Raw genomic sequence first — 19429 nt, 5'->3', positions numbered from 1 at the left:
CCTATGTGGGGTCGACTCCACAGATAAGACCTTGGTCAATGTAGGGGCAACCCTTCATACCAATTGCCACTATCCAGCTCCCCTACTCCCCGGGGAACTGGTCCCCATTTCCCCTTCACTCCTCACATTAAAAATCGGCCTTGTGCCTAATTTGCTCGGTGCGCGAGCAAATAAATACCAACCCAACATATAAACCTTGGTCAATGTAGGGAAACCCTTAATACCAATTGTCACTATCCAGCTTCCCGGGGAGTTAGTCCCCATTTCCCCTTCACTCCTCACATTACAAATCGGCCTTGTGCCTAATTTGTTCGGTAGGGGAGCAAATAAATACCGCTTTTATTGGCCTTTTGGCCAAGATCAAAGTATAGTATCTGTTCTTACTACATGCTGTACTTATGTTTGTAACTTTGTGATATAAAGTGGGGATCACTTTTCTGTATTAATTTAATGTAAAATGATCACTCACTTTATAACAGTCAGTCTCAAGCCATTCAAGTCATTCTCCAGATCATTCAAGTTGTTTTTGAAGGATTCCAGTTATTTTCAAGTCATTCAATTCATCCTTAAGTTCATTAAAGTCATTCTAAGTCGTTTACTTTTTATTTGTTTAAGTCATTTCAGCCCATTTTTCGGTCATTTTAGTTTATCTTTAGGAATTTCATGTCAATCCTACATTCACGCATTCATTCCTTACACAAGAGCACGCGACTAATGGCTATCGGCCTTGTTTTCTAGTCGTTCACGTTTTTAATTAGTGGGTTCTTTCGTCTGTTGTGCTTCAATTTAAAATCGAACTTTCATCTTGACATGCAGATTGAATGGATACAACTTAAGAACGGATTTATTCTCGTTTTGAATATAAAAGCTATGAACATATTTACACGTATTTTAGAACGCATAGTTTCTTGCATCGAACTTTTATCAAACAGTTTTCCAGCACGTATACTATATGCGCAAACATGCAGAAACCGTATTTATTTTTTTATTCGGAAACTTCGTTAAATGGGTGCCGGATATCCGCCTCCATTTTGATTTTTCCAAGCAGTCTTTTCGCACAGAAACCTAGAACGGTAAATGACGAACTAGATTTTGTGTTAACTAGGAAAAAATTGATTGAATTTTTTTATACAAGTAGAAAAACATCGAAATAAAAATAAGCGCCATCAATTAGACTACCTCTTACCCTCTACTGGCTGACGTCACTTCTGGTTCTCGCTAGTTGCGTGCATTTATATTTTAGTAAACTCATTCAGTCGAAACATGATGTGGTTTAAATTAAAACAAACAAATGAAGATAATACGAAACGCCGCACATATAACGCGTGCGTGCGCATGCATATAGGTGTTTATGTACCCATGTATATGCATATATTGTTTTAGTTATATGTGTGTGTGTGTGTGTATTTGCTTATAAATATGTATATATACAATGCTTAAAGCAAAATACACACTTAACCCAATCTCTTTTCAACTATTATACAGGCTATCCAAAAAAGTCACTAAGGGGTTGAAAATCTTTGCCGTGTTACTATTTATTATTATTTTGTTTACTTCATTTAAGATATTTTACAGATAATATTTGGAAACTAATTAAGGTTAAGTATACCATTGGACAACGTACGCAAGTTTTGAAATTGTTTTACCAAAATCAGGGGTTAACTGTTTTGATTCAATGAGCTTATCGACGGCATTTTCATGTAAGAAATAGCCAAAGTTGCAACAAAAAGAGAGAGTCTATATAAGAGTCTATTAACAAACTCCCAACCCTGCAAAAATTTAAGGAAAATATCAGGAACGAAATAAGGGAGTTAAATCGCAATTCTGAGAGTCTGCTCTCTGTCATCAATAATGCTTTGGAAAGAGCACAAATATTAGAAGCTGAATATAGACAACATTTAAAAGACATTATTTTTCATAAATAAAGATTGTTTGAATTTTTCATTATTTAAAAAGAAATTCTAGTCGGATTTTGTTAAAATTACAGAAAGATAGCAATTATCTATTATTATCTATACAAGTTCAAAACTCTTCAGTGACTTATTGGACACCCTGTATATGCTTCGCTTTTTATTGAGCTCTGACACTAAGGATTTTCTATAATAAACTACCTTAATCCTTTTAGATTAACACTTTATATGTATATATATATTATGAATAATTATTTTTATACACCTATATACTTTAGTATTTCATGCTTTCGCAGTCATCGGTGCAGGAAGTGACGATTGCCGCTAGTGAAAGGATTCGAATCCGGCCACAAAGCCACATCTAATTCCATTAGCAATGGACATTACAGATGAGCTATATATATATATATATATATATATATATATATATATATATATATATATATATATATATATATATATATATATATATATATATATAATTATTATTATTATTATTATTATCATTATTATTTGCCTCCCTGCCGAAATATTAGACACGATCTTAGAGTGGTTTTGATTAGCCAGCTCATCCTGGCTTACAAAATATTTTAAAACAGAACCATCGGAGAGGTGAATTTTTCTGAGATGTTAATGATACTCACAAACAAACTGGGTGTACCAAGTTCAACCCCAGTTCCTTTCTCGGAAACACTTTCACTTAAGGATATTTACAGGCTTCATATTGACCCTTCTGAAATAATTCTAACTACAAAGATATGGGAACAATGAATGCCAATAATATTCATCTAATTCATACGAAATGTATGAATCAGATGCTCAACAACAAAAACAATAGCACCATGGGCATTATCCGTTATAGTGATTAGCAATACATTAATTCTCTTCTCAAAGAGAAGGGAAAGCGCGCCAGCAACACATTCACTACCATCCTATGTGTAGCTTATGTATTTTCATTAGTTAAGCATTTTGAATGCTCATTGTATGTTACCTTAAGTTCCGTATATGTTTTTCGTTCTTAGAATATACAAGAGGAATGTTTGGATCGAGTAAAACAGTTCACTATGTCGAAGATGGTCGATCATCTTCAGCTTTGGGTTTTGAGTTTGGCAATCTTATAAACGTTCTGTTAGTATCGTCGACATATTTTCACGTGACATGGTAACACGAACGTATCACGTTTCCTACTGTTGTCGTTCCAAGATCAAAGTAATTCTTTGATGCAAAACGAGATTCAGAAAATGTTGTTTCATCTTTTATCTTTTAAATAACCAACCTGTCGTGCATTGCTGGCGGGCAGATGGCATTTGCGTGTACTAAACTGAAGAACCTGCACCCTTTAACTCTCAATATTACAACTAGAACAAAACTATTATACAACCAACGTCAGGGGTGTGAGTTGCGTTATGGAAGTGTTGATTTAATTTGAATAAAATAAAATACGCATCAGGTGCGCTTGAAAGCCAAATTACAGCACGATATCACAAAAATAAACAAATATTTTATTTGTTTTGGAATTTATAATTTAAATATATTTTGAAGTCAAACTCCATCCTCAGTATTTTGCAAATCTTTTTTCTTTCTTTTCTTTGTCTTTTTTGCCATGCTGTAAAGTTGGAGAAAGAAAAGTCAGTTAGTAAACATGTGCGTATTGTCTCTCAGCGGTTGTATCTTTAAATGTCGAAACGGTGCGTTGGCTAGAACGGAACTCACATCGCGTAGCCAACGCACCGTTCCAACATTTCAAAATAAGTAAAATATTTGTTTTCGTAATATTGCGTTGTAATTTGGCTTTCAATCGCACTTGATGCATATTTTATGTTATACAAACAATTTCTAATTATTATACACGAATTATGTCTAAATCTCAAGTCGGATTTTGTCGTCAACATCATCATAACTATTATCATCATCACCAGAATCACCAACATCATCGTGTCCATAATAACGATCATCAGCACTGCATAGTTGTTTACTTAGTAAACATTATGATGTTTCTATTTACCTGCTTTTCTATTAAGTTTAATTAAAATGATAAGGTTACTTTTAAATGGGGGAGGGGATCCGGTTCCTCCAAAATTGTCACTACGGATTGGAACAATAAAAAAAACATGCTGAAACTCTTAAAATTACACTTGTACATTAATTTTATTGTTTAACATGTTGGAAGACTATCATTTGCTTATTTAAGGGTAAGTTAGAATTACTTCACTTATGTTCACGTGAAAATGGGAATACACTTATACTTAAAATACACTCTCTATTTTGGTGTCGTTTTCATGTATAGATAATAAAATTGAGAGATGTACTCCTTTACTTATACGTATATATATATATGCATATATATATGTATATATATATATACTATAATTTATATATATATACTATAATTTATATATATATACTATAATTTATATATATATACTATAATTTATATATATATACTATAATTTATATATATATACTATAATTTATATATATATATACTATAATTTATATATATATATACTATAATTTATATATATATATACTATAATTTATATATATATATATATACTATATTTTATATATATATATATACTATATTTTATATATATATATATACTATATTTTATATATATATATACTATAATTTATATATATATATATACTATAATTTATATATATATATACTATAATTTATATATATATATATATACTATAATTTATATATATATATATACTATAATTTATATATATATATATATATACTATATTTTATATATATATATATACTATATTTTATATATATATATATACTATATTTTATATATATATATATATATACTATAATTTATATATATATATACTATAATTTATATATATATATACTATAATTTATATATATATACTATAATTTATATATATATATACTATAATTTATATATATATATACTATAATTTATATATATATATATATACTATAATTTATATATATATATATACTATAATTTATATATATATACTATAATTTATATATATATACTATAATTTATATATATATATACTATAATTTATATATATATATATACTATAATTTATATATATATACTATAATTTATATATATATACTATGATTTACATATATATATACTATAATTTATATATATATACTATAATTTATATATATATGCTATAATTTATATATATATAATATAATTTATATATATATATACTATAATTTATATATACTATAATTTATATATTTATATATACTATGCTTTATAGATTTATATGTACTATGCTTTATAGATGTATATATACTATACTTTATATATATATATATATACATACACACTATACTTTATATATATATATATATATATATATATATATATATATATATATATATATATATATATATATATATATATATATATATATTGAAGTCATATCGAAACCGCACACTCGATTATTTCAGTCTGATATAAATCAGTCAAACAATTTAGAAATTGATTATGTCGATCTTTAAAATGATATTCCTCAGAAAAATCGATTATACTTATTTGAAATCTTAATGTGCTTCTGTTTCCATAGGTGAGTTAGAGTTGGGGACGCGTAGATATTCGGAACATAAAGAGTAACGTACAGATTTGTGACCACTAACAAGAGTTTTCCACCTATAGCTCTTTATGGATTTGGAGAACACTTAGAGTTTTAGGACAATTTAATCTCTCTTTCTTTAAACTCTTTTTTTGCCTCAAACAAGATATATTGTCACTTGAAATGTAAAGAGCTACTTGGCCTTTTGGCCAAGATCAAAGTGTAGTATCTGTTCTCTCAGTTACTAAACTTTCCGCCACCGGGCTTTCGGGCTAGGTTAAGGTGTTTTCATACTAACTTTTGTTAGCAAGGACCGACCCCCTCCTTTGGGGAGTCAGGACCTAAAGGACCGACTCCACATTTGTGGGAGCTTGGACCCGGAAACCGATCCCCTTTTTTGGGAGACTGGAATCTCGGGACCAGCACCACTAGCTGGTAGTTGAGACCTGCTTTTGTTGTTTTTTTTTTTTTTTTTTTTTTTTTTTTTTTTTTTTTTTTGCATGCGTTTTTTCTTCGTTCCGGTCTCTTCCCTCTAGAGACAGGGGATGGTCTAATTCCTCCACACTTAATTGCCTGAGCAGCACTCTGACCTGCCAGGCCCAAACTTTGTCTATCTTCGCTGCTCTCCCAGTGGATCGAGCAGACAGGGTTCTCTTTCTCGCTTCCGTTGGGGTAAGTTAGTGGGTAGGGTGACGTGGGGTAGGGCGGGTGCTTCGTTTCTGCTCCCCTCTGTGGGCAGGGATGCCTATCCCCTCTCTCTCTTAATTGCGACGCGGCACTCTGACCCGCTAGCACCCACTGCGTCTTTCTTCTCTGCTCTCCCCCCTCACGGGGGGATCTGAGCTGCTAACCCGACATCCCCGTGAGGGGAAGTCAAAAACTCTAATTTCTTCAAAGTCCGCTCCTCCCCCTCCTCCCCCTCCATTCCCCTGGGTTTTCTTTTCCCCCACTACACTTTGGTCCGCGCCAGCGGCCAGTGCAACCGCCACGATGCCAGGCAGGAGGGGTACGTCACCCCAAATGCGCAGCATCTCAACTGCTAACGACTCCCTATGTGAGGGAGCTGATGCATCTCCCGGCGAGACGGCGCCAGGAAACAAGGTAGGGCCCCAGCGCGCGGCGACCTTGGAAGAAAGCGGGAGGGTAGGGCCGCAGCCCGCGGCGACCCCCCGAAAAGCACCTGCAACCGCTCCCCACGAGGGCAACCCAGCGGAAAAAGCTGCCGTTAAGTCACTAGCTGGGGAAAGTGCAGAACCCAGCCAACCAGCTGCACCCCAGGACGGCAGAACCAAGGGAGGAAGACCGGGGAACCCATCCCCCGCTCCCCCAAAGGGCGACTCCCCAACAGAAAAGGAGGAAAACAGCACCGCGGACCAAACCGAGGCGCTGGATGAAGACGTAATAGCCTCCATCTGCTCACTATTCGGCGGGGAAGACAGTGATTGGCCCCCCAACACTCCCCAAGAGGACCAAATACGGAAAAGGGGTGACTCTCCGGCCAGTGGTAACAAAAGCAAGTTGGAAGGAGAGACACCCTTGACAGTACCCACCAAGGCTCCAGCTGGGAACACGGCACCAGAAGGGGAGACACCTCCATCCCCCAAGGGGACAGCCACCCAGCAAAGGAAGAAAATAAGAAAGGGGAGCGGCCCGGAGAGCAAACCAAGCCAAGACGAAACAACGCCAAAGACACAATGGCCTACTTTGCCTGGTAATGGCCCCGTTCCGAAACCAAAAATGCCCATGACAATGGAGAGCCCCATAACACCAGCTACGCCCCCCAACCAGAGTCCAGCTGACACCCACCAGGATGGAGGACCGGCATGGGGCCCCAAAGAGCAGCAAGGGAAGTTGACGCCCGAAGACTACAGAGCACTCTTCGACTCCACTTACAAGGAGTATACCCAGGGGAACAACATCCAACCCCTCCCGGGTCAAGTGGAAGTTCTGGAGAAAAGAGTGCTCTCGCTGATAACTTCAGACACCAAGACAAGGGGTCTGACGGGCGTCAACAAGGACACCATGATGAACGTGTTGCTGGAGCAGAACATTCCCGCCAACTACATCTGTAGAAGGAGTTACGCACAGTGGGATGTTCTGCTCCCCACCTCCGAAGACGCAGTCAGGCTGTCCAGGACCTGCCATCAGAGCAGGAACATAAAGCTCCAACCCATCTATATGAACAAGAGGAGAGCAAATGTTTCTGCTCTAAACGTCCCCTGCTATATGGAGGCCAAACAACTGGGGGCTATCCTAAGCCAGTATGGAGACGTAGAGGAAGTCACCCCGGTCCGCGGATTAAGAAACATCATGACCGGGGACTACAAAGTACAGATGGTCCTGGACAAGGCTGGATTCTACGCCATCCCAGCCACACTCAAGTTCGGAGAGTGGACACTCTCCCTTATAGTGGAAGGGAGGAGGCCTCATTGCTGGCTGTGCACACAACAAGGGCATATGGCGAAGGACTGTCCAAAGAGGAATGGAGGGAAGAAGCCCACAAAAGCGGCGGGAACAAGCGTGACAACAAATCAAGCCGCTGCTCCCGCGCCGGCCGCAAATCCTCCAGAGGCACCGACAGGCTGGGTGACGGTCGTAAAGAAAGGCAAGATCAACAAACAGCCATCCTTGCAGACAGTCATCCAAGACCAAGAACAACCGAAGAGCGAGACGGAGAAAATGGACACACAGACACCCTCCTCCTCAAACAAGAGGAAACTACCAGAATCTGAGGAGGAGGCCGTGTCAGAGGCAGAGGAAGAGACAACAACAGTCTCTATGGCCCTGAGCGCAACAGAGATCAGGAGGGCCAGGAGGAGGAAAAGCCGCAAGACACGCACAAACCCTCCTACCCCCACTGAGACTGAGAAGGACTCCCTCGCAACAACAACACAGGATGAGCCCCCTGTGATCCCAACACCCCAGCAACCCGAACAACCTTCCCCCTCTCCTATAAAGGCCCCAAGAAACTCTTCCCGCCCCTCATCCCGTGACAGGAGCCAAAAAGAAGAAAACGAGCAGGCTACCCCCTCCCCAAGCGCTCAGCCTCCCCATCAACCAAAAGAGGTCCCCTCCCCCACTCCCAAAGTCCGCACTGAACGGACCAAAAAGCTCCCCTTTCTGCCAGGAAGCAGGATTTGTGAAACAGACCCTCTCCAACCGGCTCCGGACCTTAAAGGACAACAGAAGGTCCGGTACAATAAACTCAAAAACTTTGAAAAAGTCGGTGGAGACCTAGTAACAGACCCCACTAAATTCAAGGACGCTCCCTTGTTGACCACTTTCGTTAGGGTCAACAAGGACGGTAGGACTGGAGGAATGTGGGCAATGATTAAGGCAGCGAAGAATGCGATCCCAGGCCAGCAGCTGGTGGATAGGGACCATCCTTCACTGACCAACATTTTCTTTAAATGTGAGGGTAGAATCCCCATGTATGTACACCCATCGCTATACAGGGCACTCAAACTAACCTTCCCCCTGGACGTGGGGGGCGTGGCCAAGGATGGATCACCTTCATCGGATTTACTTACCGGCAGCCTTGGCCAGGCCTGCCATGTCCTCACTGCCCAGGATTTCAGACCCGTCTGTGACAGTGCTTGAGGTAAGTGATCATGTCTTTGAACTTGGCTACATTGAATGTGAGGGGCATCAGGTGTCGAAGCAAGGCCTCGCGCGTTGTGAGAGACTTGGTGTCCCTCAAGGTAGATATTGCCGCTATCCAGGAGACCCACTTTGTTTGTGACGCGGATTGTCAGGTGCTGGTAAACGATTACGATGTCTACTCAGCATATGGCAATACCTATAGTCGTGGAATCTCCTTGCTAGTGAGTCGCACCCTGTCAGCGTCGGTGAATGTTGTTCACGCAGGCGAGGACGGGCGGGCGCTTGTTGTTGATGTTGCTGTTAATTGTAGTGTTTTTCGGATTGTTGCTGTTTATGCTCCCAATGCTGCTGTAGAGAGGGCAACCTTTTTTCAACGGTTGGAGGGCTTCTTAGTGGATCCGGAACGGTTAGTTTTAATGGGGGATTGGAATGCAATCCTTGATCCCAAAATAGATAAGGTCGGGGGGACTAGCGGGTCGGCGTGGTGTGACAGCAGTCTGTCTGACCTGATGGCCTCGTGCGATCTCGTCGACAGATTTCGTCTGGATCATCCGGGGCGGGAGATGTGGACGTGGCATCCTGTAGTGCCTTCCCATCCAAGCACTTACTTGGATCGGATGTTAGTTAGAAGAGGCGATGTAGACTTCCTATCTTGCCCCACGTTCCACTTGCTAGGACACTCGGACCATAAACTTGTTATGGCCCGTTTGAGCTTAAGCGCTAGGCCTAAACTGGCCGGATACTGGAAGTTCAACAGCACCTTGTTGGAGCTGGAGGACTACCGGTTGAAGGTCACTGAGCTAATTCAGCGGGCTTTAGTGGGGGCGGTTACAGGGAGTAAGTGGTGGGTTAGTCTCAAGGCCAAAATTAGGCGCTTCTCTGTCCAGTATAGCCAACGCCTCGCGATAGATAAGGCTAAGGCAAAGAAGCGTTTAGAGGATAAGCTGACCCGGGCGGTGGAGGGGGGAGACCCCCTAGAGTTAGCACTAGCTAAACAAGATCTCAACCGCTTGGCTAGCGAGCGGTATGAAGGTCAAGTAGTTAGGGCTAGGTTAAAGAAAGTTTCTAACGAGGCTGTGAATGTTGACGCTGTTGAGCGTAAGGCTGCTTTAAGGCGCGGTTCGGATGGGTACATTCGTAAAGTACATAACCTGGAAGGACACCCCTTAGTATCGACTCGGGAGATCTGCGAGGGGTTTCGGGAGCATCTATCGGTGCGCTTCACCCAACTACCCGGACTCAGGGTTGATGAGTTTGGCAGCTATTTGGCTGACTCGCCCCGCCTCACGGCGGCTCGGGCGGCTAGCTGTGATGGTCTTATTACTGAACATGAGGTCATTACTGCGTTGAAGCAGGTCGGCTATAACAAATCCCCGGGGCTTGATGGTCTACCCTACGAGTTTTACTTGAGGCTGTCGCCCATGTTGGTCCCTATTCTGAAGGATATGTTCAACCATTGGTTTGCCCAGGGTTCCATCCCTGGACAGGTGACCAAAGGTGTGATCACATTGCTGAGGAAAGGTCAACGGCATGGTGGGAGGGAAAACTTTGATGATTTTAGGCCCTTGACTCTGCTAAACACAGAGTTAAAGATTTTGGCAAAGATTCTTGCGAATCGCTTGCAGGTTGTCATCACTGACTTGATCGAACCGGACCAGACTTATGCTGTGAAGGGGAGATCGATTCAAGACAATTTGCACTTGATACGCTCGATCATAGAGGGGACAGAAGACGACGCCGAAGCCGCGCTGATCAGTTTGGATCAGTCCAAGGCATTCGATAGGGTCGACCATCGGTTCCTAGGATCTGTGCTAGAGGCCGCCGGATTTAATCCGGACTTCCGCAAGTGGATCTTTGTTCTGTATGACAGGCCGACGGTAGCGGTGCAGATCAACGGTAAGCTGTCGGAGTCATTCGCTGTCTCTCGGTCGGTGCGACAGGGTTGTCCGCTGTCGCCTCTGTTGTATGTCCTGGCGTTGGAACCCCTCCTTCGCAAGTTAAGGGACGAGGCGGCTACACCAGTCCTGCGCGGAATAGCTCTCCCTGGAGGCACACGAGCCAGGGTTTCCGCGTTCGCCGATGACGTCACCGTGTTCGTGTCTTGCCTCACGGACGTTCAAGCGGTGGTCGAGGCGCTCGCTCGATACGAAGAAGTAACAGGGGCCATCTTCAACCGTAGCAAGTCTGTTGGCCTGCGGTTGGGGGCCTGGACCGGGGTAAACTCGCTTCCAGGTATTTTCAGCTGGACCGATGGACCGGTCCGCATTCTCGGTGTCTGGTTTGGACCGGGACTTCAGCTGGAAAAGAATTGGTCGGAAGTACAGTCTAAGGTCAAATCGTCAGTAAAGACTTGGATTGGAAGGAAATTGTCCTTGAAGGGTCGGGCGGAGGCGTGTGCTACATACGTCTTTCCGCTCATCCTTTACCGTTTGTCTGTACTTCCTCTCCCTGCAGAACGACTAACCCGCTTACAAGGGCGCCTCGATTCACTTATGTGGAACGAGGGTAAGCATTATGTCTGCAGAGAGGTCTGTGTTCAAAATCCGAGCGAGGGAGGCCTGGGTCAGCCCAGTCTCTTGTGTCATAGAAACGCCGAGAGATTGGCTTTCCTGGGTCGTTCGCTTGAAGGAGACGCTCCTTGGGTCCCTGTGGTTGAGAACTCGTTTCCCAATCTCAAACCCAACCCTTTGGTAGAAGGTCGTCGTAGACCGAAGGGGGAGTCCAAGTTCTTCTCCGAATGCCGAACCGCTCTTAGAGCTTTGCCGGGGACCAATGTCCTCGATCAGCCAAGGAAGAAACTGTATCGGGATTTAGTGGAGGGGACCGCGAAGGATCCACTTTGTAGGCGGATGGGATGGTCGATGGAGGTTGTCCGTTCTCAATGGCGTTGGGCGCCGGGACGGGAGATTCTGAATAACTCGGAATTCTCCCTGACTTGGCGACTGGTCCGAAATGCGCTGCCCCTCTTCGACGTACTTTTCCGGTATAAAGAACATACCAGCCGCTTCTGTCTGTGCTGTGACGAACGCGAGCCCGAAACAATCGAGCACGCGTTTTTTAGTTGCAGCCGGATACAGCCCCTATTAAGGTACGTCGAGGGGGTAACAGCTCGCATCGATGCCGAGTGTCTGCTCGATCTCGACGTAGGAACTTTTGTGTACAACATGGAGCCGCCGTTCCCCAGGGAGGAAAGTTTGGTTTTCCTGGCGATCCTAGCAGTAGCGCGTATGACCATTTGGATCGCGCGCCTCAAGTTGGTCCACGAAGGGACATCTGTTCCTGATCGGGATCTGATCGTTTACTTTAAACATTTGCTTAAAGTAAAGATCAGATGCGATTGGAAGAGGTTGCCTAGAGTGGAATTTGACAAGAGGTGGGTGCACAGCACTAGTTTGTGCATCCGTCGAGGAGCCAAGTTTCAATACGTGTTCCCTCCTTAGGCATGGCATGGGCGGTGCTGGGTCCTACGGAACCCATCCCGCCTAGGTTAGCATTATAAGTTCAGTAAAGTAACTCTTGACTGGTGGTACAAATGAGATCCTGTTCCTGATTTTATTTTTTGGTATTAGAGAACCTCTGAGTCTGCCCAACCCCCCTGCTCCTCATCTTTATTTTCTGATGCCCCCGGTCATCCCCCTACTCAGAGGTCACCTTCCTACCCCCTCCATCCGTTGCTTTATTTTCTCCCACCTCCATTAAGGCGACTTCCCCAAACCCCATTAGGGATGCTCTGCTTGTTTTCGGTTCCCCGGAAAACAGTGGGGGATCTAGCCACATAGAATAGTACAGGGGGGTCTTACTAACAACACATTAGTAGTTTTTTCTTTATTTTTGAAATGAACACTTTCATTAGTTTTTTCCCACTCCACGAACATTTTACGCCAATTAATTCAAGAACTCTTTCTAATGAAATCGAACTTTATTTTCTCACACATACACACACAAAAAAAAAAAAAAAAAAAAAAAAAAAAAAAAAAAGAAAATGCACACACAACATACAGAAATGAATATACAAATTGTAAATAGTTAAATTTTACATTGAACGCTGGGGTTATTAGTTAGATTAGGATCCACAGAGTGATTGAGGTATTTTGGTAAATGTTGCCAGTCAAGAGTAAGACTTCAAAGTCTCATCTGTTACATAGTCAAAAAGACCCTGTACCCTCCCCCTCCCAATTTCTTGTAGGGCCTTGTGCCTAATTTTGTTGAATTGAATTTTTTGTTCGTTTTTTATGTTCAATTTTTTCTTTCTCAATAAAATATATAAACAAGATCAACGTGTAGTATCTGTTCCGGCAGATGTTGCACTTAAGATAATTTGTACCAGTCAATGGAGGGGAAACCCTCTATACTGGGACAATTATTATTTTTGGTAACCAGAGTGCCCCCTTTTTGCCTACTTTTAGGGGAGCTGGTTTTTACCTCACATTAAAAACGGCCTTGTGCCTAATTTGCTCAGTGGGGGAGCAAATAAATACCATCTGTTCCGGCAGATACTGCAAGCTATGACTAGCTATGACTAGCAAAGACCAGATGTGAGGGCAACCCCACATGCCTGACCTTTAACCAGCCCCCATTTCCCACCTCTCGGGAGCTGGTCCCCTTTTTTCCCTTCCCCCTCCCTTCACTCCTCACATTAAAAATTGGCCTTGTGCCTAATTTGCTCGGTGGGGGAGCAAATAAATACCATCTGTTCCGGCAGATACTGCAAGCTATGACTGGCTATGACTAGCTATGACTAGCAAAGACCGGATGTGGGGGCAACCCCACATGCCTGACCTTTAACCAGCTCCCATTTCCCACCTCTCGGGAGCTGGTCCCCTTTTTCCCTTCCCCCTCCCTTCACTCCTCACATTAAAAATCGGCCTTGTGCCTAATTTGCTCGGTGGGGGAGCAAATAAATACCATCTGTTCCGACAGATACTGCAAGCTATGACTAGCTATGACTAGCAAAGACCAGATGTGGGGGCAACCCCACATGCCTGACCTTTAACCAGCTCCCATTTCCCACCTCTCAAGGCCCAGAGGCCACTCAAGGATAAGGGTTAAAGAGTGTACAGTAGAAATTGGAAAATATAGTAATCATTAGTAATGAAAATTTGGTAAATTTAATAACTTATATGGAACGGCTCATCAAGAACTTATTTACTTTAGACTTGAACACAACCATATTGTAGTCAGCCGGAAAGCAGGAAAACGGAAGACAATTCCACAGGCGTGCAGTTCTAAGAAAGAAGCTTTGTTCATGGAATCTACGTTTAGGTTTAGGCACAGATAAAGAGTGGGGGAAATTATTGATAGTGTTTACAGCTAGACGAGTGTTTCTTGTGAAAGTTTGGCGAGGGGGGACCAAAGATTGAAGCTCAGTTGAACACTTTCCATGAAAATAACGATACATCAGAGACAAACTCGCAACATCTCTTCTGTGAGATAGAGGTTGCTAGGAGGAGAAAAGGACATCTCCTACGAGGCTACGAAGTCTATTTTGAACTCTATCAAGGCAGGACAAGTCCTTTCTAGCAGCTCCTGCCCAGATGTGGCAACAGTATTCCATCCTTGGACGTACCTGGCTCTTATATAGGTAGAGAATAGCATCAGCAGTGAGATATCTACTGGATCGATAGAAAGATCCCACCATTTTTCCAGCGGCCTTGGCAACAGATTTGATATACGTGTTCCATTTAAGATCAGGAGTAATGATCAAGCCCAGAAGCTTGTCAAAACTTGAGGCCTCCTGAAGACGAGAGCCATTCATTTCAATTGATGACAAATGTGGATTAGAATGTTGATGATGTAAAGAGAGAAGCTTGGTTTTAGATGCATTAAAAGTAACCAGCCACTCCTTTCCCCATTGTACTACGTGCTCAAGATCAGAGGAGAGAGAATTGGAGAGAACTTGGTCGTTTACTGTCTTAGATGTGGTACCATAAATGGTAGTGTCGTCAGCATAAATGTCTACAAATGATGTAAGGATATGATTTGGAAGATCATTAATGTAGATCAGGAAAAGAGTTGGGCCCAGGATGGATCCCTGAGGGACACCGGCATTAATACTGTGAGCTTCTGATTTTTGCCCCTCAACTACTACTCTTATGAACCTATCAGAAAGAAATGATTTAATAATTGAGAAGACTTTTCCAGCTATACCATAGCTAGCGATCTTATGAAGTAAACCTTTATGCCATACCCTATCAAAGGCTTTAGATATGTCAAGAGCAATTGCCCTAGAAAGATTGCCACCGTCGAGAGATTTGCTAATCCTATGCGATATAATTGTAAGGACATCTGCTGTAGATCTAGCAGAACGGAAACCATATTGAGTGTCACTAAGAAGGTTATTTTTGTTGAGATGTTTGATTACTTCTGTATTTAACACAGATTCTAGCAACTTACTCATGACGCACAGGAGACTTATTGGCCTGTACTGAGAGGGGGATGAGCGATCACCTGAATTCTTAAATACAGGGCATACTGATGAGATTTTCCAGGGAGATGGGAAACTATTCTCCTTAAGACAACGTTTAAACAGTTTTGTAAGTATGGGCGCTAATTCAGGTTGAAGTTTTTTGAGTACTATAATTGGAATACCATCAGGGCCAGTTGCTTTACTCGAATCAAGGTTTTTCCGACAGATACTGCAAGCAAAGACCATATGTGGGGGCGACCCCACATATAAGACCTTGGTCAATGTAGGGGAAACCCTTCATACCAATTGTCACTATCCAGCTCCCCTACTCCCCGGGGAGTGTGTCCCCATTTCCCCTTCACTCCTCACATTAAAAATCGGCCTTGTGCCTAATTTGCTCGGTAGGGGAGCAAATAAATACCATCTGTTCCGGCAGATACTGCAAGCTATGACTAGCTATGACTAGCAAAGACCAGATGTGGGGGCAACCCCACATGCCTGACCTTTAACCAGCTCCCATTTCCCACCTCTCGGGAGCTGGTCCCCTTTTCCCTTCCCCTTCCCTTCACTCCTCACATTAAAAATCGGCCTTGTGCCTAATTTGCTCGGTGAGGGAGCAAATAAATACCATCTGTTCCGGCAGATACTGCAAGCAAAGACCAGATGTGGGGCAACCCCACATACCTGACCTTTAACCAGCTCCCATTTCCCACCTCTCGGGAGCTGGTCCCCTTTTTCCCTTCCCCCCTCCCTTCACTCCTCACATTAAAAATTGGCCTTGTGCCTAATTTGCTCGGTGGGTGAGCAAATAAATACTATCTGTTCTTCAGATGCGGCACTTCCATTTCTCGTTCTCTTTCAGTGGAGGAGAAACCCTTCACGACTGAGACAATTTTTATTTTTATACCTTTTCTTCACATTAAAAAACGACCCTGGTGTCTAACTCTGCCCCGTGGGGAGGCATTGTAAATAGGTACTATTTCCTATCATGTCTAACAGGGGGGATGGTGAGGAGTTGAGCAGCGATTCGTTTGTTCAGATTAAACTTAAACTTCTGTAAATTAGTAAAGTCGGAGAAGCAGCAAGAGACAGGAGGGGAATTCCAAATTCTGGCAGTCCGATTAAAAAAAGCTATTAGATTCGAGGACTGCGCCGGAAAATGTTATCCATAAGATGTAAATCTCGTAAATTTGATTATTATTATTTTTTTTTTTTAGGGAGTTATACTGTTATACGATAGAATTACGTTAACATCGCGGTTCTCGTCAGATCACCGAAGTTAAGCAAGGATAAGCCTGGCCAGTACCAGATGGGTGACAATTTGGGAACCGCGCTGAGTTGTAGAAATGTTCAGGTTATCTGGGGGCGTGCTTGACTCACGAGGGGAGATACACCCCCCAAAATCAAGACGGAAAGTAGCCGGGAAACTACCGTCTTTACTTGTCTTTCCGAGATTACCATGGCTCTACAATTTGGAGAGCCGTGATCGCCGACACTGTCAAAACAGCAGGGCCGCTGCAAGCGTGCATGCATACTTTTATACCTATTTTAGGGGTGCAATTAGAGATTCGCGAACATTGTTATAATCTAATTTAATTTTACATAAGAATACATGTTTAGACTTCGCGCAGATGTCGTAGTCTTTATTTTTATAGAGAACACAAAGACAATCTTAGAACTAATCTTGAGCCCATTCCATGCGTTTATGCATGGTTAGAATACTTAAACTAAGTAGCAGGTTATCTCTAATTATTTTCAGTACTAAAATACGAAGTTTTCTAATTGGCTGCAGTGGGAATTAACAAAAGAGGCGACAGTAATACACAAATTGCAGCTGACATTGTCTAACCCAACATTTAAATCGTTAATAACCGTAATGAGTTGCAAAGGAATTCTATAAGATTACCAATTGTCGCATGTGACAGCAGAACATGAATCGCAATCATGTCAAGTACATGTAATTAAATAAAAATAGAAAATTGAATCTGACAAAATAATTATACGTAACATGTTTTATTTGCCCCTGAGCACTCATTTACAATCAGCACGTCCGTAATAATGCAAAAATGAATTAGAAAAGGGTATTTAGTTTGCCAACTGATGCATGAGAATTAGTTAACGTTGTAGGAAAGTTATAACCAATAGATCAAATGATTGGAAAATATCGATCATTTATCAAAGAAAATGTTAAATTTTGATTTTTCTTTTTAAACAAGTTTTCAATTTTTTAAGTGAGCTTAGTCGCATGGAAAACTTTCTTGTATATACAATATTACAGATTATCAGTTACTAGCAGGAGATCCGACGTTGCCCGAGATTGAATGATGATCAATTAATGTAACGCACTCCAATATTTTTTATTGTCCTCAAAATCGTTGAAAGCGCTCATTTTTCAATCAAATCGATTACTTTCCTGCTCCAGTTGGGGACCCATCAAGGTGCGCCGCGAAGAAGCTTCATACGATGACTTAGTCCACAATATATTGTAGTCTACATTGCACTGTAGAGAACCTACTGTTAATTTTATATATAAAAATGTTTTTATATATGATGGTTTGAATTAAAGTTTAAAATGCAAAAGGCAAGTATCATGCTTTAGTTGTGCTCTAAACAGAAACATTCATTTCGAATGCGCCTCTGTCATGTCGGAGAACCTACTGTTGATTTTATATGTCGGACTTTTCAGCTTGTCTGGTAATAAAATTTCTCAAATGCACTTGTAATGTTTTGCTGTGTCGTATCCGTGTAATGCAGAGCCAATCCTCTTTTCCTTAATAGAAAAAAGAAAGCGTGTTTTCAGCACCCGAAGAAGGTCGCAGGTTGTAGCAACCAAAACGTTTTGCTAATTACACATAGTTAATAATAGTCCGATTAATCATCATAACACAAGCATTCACATCTCATCTCAAAAATTCAGAATTACATCATCTATCTATTTGGCCTTTTAAATTCATCTTCATCTTTTTTTTTCTTTTTTTCTCATTCTATTTCGTTTTTGTTTCTCATTCTATTTCTTCATGTGCTTTCCCAATTTCTTACTTTTCCTTTCCTCAGGCTCCGAATTTTTCATTCTTTGGTTTTCTTAATCTTTCATATTCTTTCTTTGCTTTCTTTCTATGTTCATAGCTTTTTCATTTCTTTCGACGTCATTCATTCTCTCATCCCATCTTCCTCTCTTATACTTCTTGTCCTTTTACTTCTCTGGAATCAGATTCTTTCTTCGTGTCAATACCCCCCCTCTCTATCTTAAATCGTCTAAATTTAGCCTTTTTATTCTGAATCTCCCTCACCTCGTCATTATTGTTACGATCCGCCCACCTTAACTTCTTACCTCCCCCCGTTTTCATTTTCGTCACTTCCATCTTGATAACGGTCTTCCCGCCTTCATAGAACATGTTTACCGATCTTCCAAAGCGCACCGACACCACTGATTAACAATCGAAATTCCCGCTCCAAACAATTCACATGATTGAAATCCTCATAGCTTACAGCTGATGTGCTTCCCGATCAACGAAGCAACCTTACCAGCGCAATGCACTCGCAAATAGAAATAATTCACTTGTTTATATCTTAGTGAAATGCAATTGTTCGCATGTTATATCTTGTTTGTTTAAACGCTATATATTAACAACCCTATACAATGAAGTAAGGATTTACCTTCACAAGGTATATATGATTTCACCCCAACGTGTTTTAGATGTTTGAACTGTTTAGAATAATCTATATATTTTCAAACATTTTTGAAACTTATGTTATATTATTTTGTTCATGGAAATCGATTTAGATAAGGCATGAAGCCATTTGATGCGATAGATGCAATATACTACTTTAAAATTAAAAACTAGCAAACGAGGAGTATGTGATGGATAGATTCGAACCTAGAAAATGTTTTTCGCCTTTTGTCAGAGACATCACTCATGGAATATGA

General features: G+C 41.4%; 1 non-coding gene and 1 pseudogene across 1 annotated transcript; both read left to right on the top strand.

Annotated features, from left to right (window-relative positions):
- The first annotated feature begins 332 nt into the window (after positions 1 to 332).
- On the top strand, positions 333 to 470 carry LOC145277322 (U2 spliceosomal RNA; annotated as a pseudogene).
- A 5211-nt stretch (positions 471 to 5681) lies between these two features.
- Positions 5682 to 5878, top strand: LOC145277219 (U2 spliceosomal RNA). The gene has a single exon (XR_013868123.1). It is a non-coding gene; the product is annotated as a U2 spliceosomal RNA (small nuclear RNA).
- Positions 5879 to 19429: the final 13551 nt, after the last annotated feature.

This window comes from Euprymna scolopes, chromosome 5 (genome assembly GCF_053919585.1).
Source record: "Euprymna scolopes isolate OS-2025 chromosome 5, ASM5391958v1, whole genome shotgun sequence".
Lineage (NCBI taxonomy): Eukaryota > Metazoa > Mollusca > Cephalopoda > Sepiida > Sepiolidae > Euprymna > Euprymna scolopes.
Note: the sequence above shows the minus strand (reverse complement) of the source record. Positions and strands in the feature narration are given on the sequence as shown.